A 4,895-nucleotide genomic window follows, 5' to 3' on the forward strand; every position below is an offset into this window, starting at 1 on the left:
TGCAACCAGGAAGTGAATGATTGAGAAAACCAAGAAAGCGGAGTACATGAAAATATTTCCTATGAAAATTTTTCATAGATTCCCCAATAATTTATGCTACGGGGAAAGTCATACATTTTCTGATACCATGACATTTTCTACAAACCGCACCACTGGGCTGAATATAAATATATTTCTGAACAGCTGCCAGTGATGTCAGTTCCTGCCACAAAATTGTTGGCTTTATCTCCAGGAAGCCACAGTAAACAGTGAGCTGTTCCTAGGGATGTTGACGTTGTTACCCACTGTAAGAAGATTATATTTGCTCTGGACTGGGACCAGCTTTATGGTATACCCTCAAGGCCATACTTAACAATGAATGGCTTATTACAGTGTGAGAGCAGAAATAAAATGCTGGTGGGCGCATAAAAAGACGAGTGAAAAACTTGATATAAAATAATGTTGACCTTTAATCTGCCTTCAGGACCAGCACATTTTTGTCAGGTTACCACATTTCTACATTATGTTCTTAAAGTCTCAGCTCCTGTGCCCTTGTTGGATATGCCTTCACTAAAACACTTTCTTTTCAGTAGATTGAAAAGGCTGACCAATTATCATGGGACTTTCCATCAAACATAAATTGGTATAGTATGGAGTCAGGCCTCACAATAGCAGTGATGACAGAGGTTTGATTTCCTGTTCTGGATATTGAATCTCTGGCTTAGTGAGGTCCCACTATCAACCCACTATATAAAGCCTTGACGAGACAAGAGCAAGATGATAAGCAGACAAGGGCTTGGTTTATTACACTAGGAGGATATGACAAACCCTTTTAACTGCAGTTTTCTGAGCTTTTCAAAATTGAACTGAACCTGCAGAGGCCATTGATAATAAATGCCCAGGGACAGCCAGATTTGGAAATACGCTTTGGTGACGCTGGGTCAGTGATCACCTGAGCTGGAATCAGAGGAATCAAAATCCTTGCTAAGTATCTACGAAAAGGACAAGGAAAATTAAGTACTTGTAAAATTGCACATACTTGAGTATGAGTTCATAACATAAGGCAGGGGCACACACAGATGCTTGGTTTGTGCTCAGACACAAGAGCAATTAGCACCTCGTCCAAATTAGCGATTTCAACATCCACACTGACTACTTTTTAGCAGAGAACGCTGTGTGATATTACATTTTGCGCACCCGCAAGAAAGTCCTTCTTCCTCATGCTCTCATTGACTTTTACTAGCTTTCTTCTCCCATTTTCTGATTGGCTTAGAGCTGGCATCTAGCACCAAGCGATTTTCAGCAAGAAAAATGCTAGGCACTAGACCAGTGTTTCTCAACCCTGCTTCTGGGCGCCTCCCTGCCCTGCATGCTTTAGATTTATACCTGCTGCAGGGCAGGGGGTGTCCAGGAGCAGGGTTGAAAACACTAGACATTGTGTGTGGTCAACAAAAGTCAGCAACGGTGTGTTAGCAATCAGAGGTAAGAAAAGCCCCAAGCGGTCAAAAGGTCACTGCAGTGTGCCACAGCCTTAATGAATACATATTTTAATACTGATACCACTGTCTATTTTACAGATACACACATCAAAATATGTACAAAATGAAAGAAAACTAATTTGTTTTATCATTCAGTAATAATGTTCTTACTCAGTTTGAAAAAATTGCCATAACTGCACGATAACATCCAATTTGAGAAAATGTTGAAGATTGCTATGGAGTTAGATGTGTCTCAATATTCGTAAAAATATATAGAAAATCTGTGCATATATTCTCTACAACTCACAAATAAAAATAGGATTTGTAAATGTGAAAAAATATTTTGTAAATAAAAACATTATCTGTAAAGATGTAAACATGTTTCACAAATGTAAATACAATGTGTGAACATGTAAAAACATATTTCACCAATCTGTAAAACATTTACAACTGAACATAGCTAAGAAGTATTTAATCAAAATGGCAGATGACGTTCAGTCTGTCACTGAACGTCATCATTGCCCTGGTTACCGAGTCTCAGACGCACGGTAACATCACCAGTGCGGTTCTCCTACTAGATACACAAGTTTACAGTTCTGTAAGCAGAAGATACGACCCTCCGCACGCACGAGCTGAGTGTGTTTGTGTGGGAGAAATTTAACCAATAGCCCACCTGGTGGAAAGTCAAGTCACTTTTATTTATATAGCACATTTAAAAACAACAGGAGTTGACCCAAAGTGCTTTACAGTCGAGGCAGATTGATTAGAATCTGCCCCAAAACAGGTATATGTGCAGGCGCTAGAACAAATGTTTTGGACAGGCTTTTGATTGCCGTGGACGGGGACATTTGTCCTACTTATCAACATAGAATAGTAGGTAAAGCACGATGGACGGAAAGCAAATAACCTTTGCATGCATGGCTTGCTGAGGCTATATACTAGCAAAATACATAGCTGTCAATAAAATTTGAAAGCTTTAGTAACTGCAGTAGTTACAAATTTTTTGCAGCTTAGTGATCACACCTTCGATCGCATTTGCAGATGAAGGCAAGAGAGCTAGCCTACATTCCCAACAGCAGATGAAGGGAAGCGAGCTATTCTACATTCCCAACATTAATTAGTGAAGTACAGTGTTGGGAAGCATCTTACCCAAACTATTTTTGGGGGCAAAGAATTCTTGCTGGGAAGCAATGTCACCGGGTCTGTATACATGATTAAAGGAATAATACATACATAATATAATACAATAGTACATATAATACATAGAGGGTAACACTAAAATGGAAAACACCTAAGACAACTAAAATTATATAAAATCAAATCAAAGTAATATAATAAGAAGTTATGAGAAATTGAATAAAACAGATTAAAACAGTAAGAGGATGTTAAAAATAAGTAAAGAGGGGACTTGACAAAAACTAAGGGATAACCTCAGACTGAAATAAAAGCAAGAGAAAAAGGTGGGTCTTTAAATTTGATTTAAAATTGCAATGGTGGAACGGGATGTAATGTGGGATGGGAGACTATTCCAGAGCACGGGGGCAGCAACAGACAAACCTAGGCTACCCCATCCTTCCTGGAGAGTGGGTTCTTGCTTCTTCCAGATATACCAAATAGTTAATTTTGAAAGACCATGTCTATGTCCTGTTGTTTTAATCCTTAATATAATTGATGCAACTGTTTTTTACTCTTATTGACTCTATTTCCATTCATGTTCACAGTAGCAGATTACTTTGAAAATTATGCATAAAAGAACACATTGGTCCATATAAATTCACCAGAATCCAGGGAATGAAGCATCTGACTCTCTCATTGGGTAGAACCCCCAGACCCCACTTCATTTGTGTCCACCGGGTTTGGGGCCGCTGGCAAGGTGTCCCATATTTTTTCACACTGAAGGTGGCAACCCTAATCTAACCCCATGGCACGACTGACTAGATAATGATATGTTGTTGACTTGAACAGTTGCATTTGGTTCATTCAGTATGAGTCTTGCACATCTAGCTACTGTTAGTGGTTATACGATTGTGCTCAGAAGTTTGCATACCCTGGCAGAAATTGTGCAGTTTTGGCATTGATTTTGAAAATATGGCTGATCATGCATAAAAGCTGTCTTTTATTTAAGGATAGTGATCATATGAAGCCATTTATTATCACATAGTTGTTTGGCTCCTTTTTAAATCATAATAATATCAGAAATCACCCAAATGGCCCTGGTCGAAAGTTGACATACCCTTGAATGTTTGGCCTTGTTACAGACACAAAAGGTAACACACACAGGTTAAAATGGCAATTAAAGGTTAATTTCCCACACTTGTGGCTTTTTAAATTGCAATTAGTGTCGAAAAAGGTGAAGGTCTTGGAGTGGCCATCATAGTCTCCTGACCTTAATATCATCGAGCCACTCTGGGGAGATCTCAAATGTGCGGTTCATGCAAGGCGAACAAATACTTTGCTTGACCTGGAGGCATTTTGCCAAGACAAATGGGCAGCTACACCGCCTGCAAGAATTTGGGCCTCATAGACAACTATTACAAAATACTGCATGCTGTCATTGATGCTAAAGGGGGCAATACACAGTATTAAGAACTAAGGGTATGCAGACTTTTGAACAGGGGTCATTCCATTTTGTTCTTTATTGCCATGTTTTGTTTTATGATTGTGCCATTCTGTTATAACCTACAGTTGAATATAAATCCCATAAGAAGTAAAATGTGTTTTGCCTGCTCACTCATGTTTTCTTATTTTTTTTTTTTTACATATATTACCAATTCTCCAAGGTTATGCAAACTTTTGAGCACAACTGTAATTGCTCATTGACAGTAGTGAATGGAGGATGACATCAGGCATTCTCAAAGCAAAGTTTATATTTTTGCATATATTTCTTTAGGAATCATTATTTCTTAAGACAACAGTGAGTATTTTGTACAATCGTACTGACAACATGATGTCAAACAAAGGTTCATAACAAAAAAGCAGTATTAATAACTATACAGTCTATTTTATGGTATGGTCTCCTCTCTGAGAAATAATCCTTAGTTTCTGATGACTTGGAGACATTAATGTAGAAGTTCAGTGAGGGGCCATCATTTGGTAGTGGTGGCAAAGAGGATGGTCGTTAAAACATATTGCGGAAAAAAGCAGGACGGAGAAGCAGGGTAATGTCACATGATTGATGGATCTTTTTTGTGCAATTAAGTAACAGTATCAAATCAATGGTAACAACACTGGGATTCAGGTGGTGCAGAAGTCAGCAAAGATCACTACAGTATAGTTCATGCATTTAGTACATTTAACACTTTGAATATTAGGGAATGTAATTCTAGAAATACTGCAAAGGAACTGAAGTGTTCACCTATTTCTTTGAGGTTTGGTGTAAGGGACATTGAAGGACATTGTGAGGGGACGTTGACACAAGCTACAGTAGGAGGGAAAAAA

The sequence above is a fragment of the Esox lucius genome, chromosome 10 (assembly GCF_011004845.1).
Source record: "Esox lucius isolate fEsoLuc1 chromosome 10, fEsoLuc1.pri, whole genome shotgun sequence".
NCBI classification, from domain to species: Eukaryota; Metazoa; Chordata; class Actinopteri; order Esociformes; family Esocidae; genus Esox; species Esox lucius.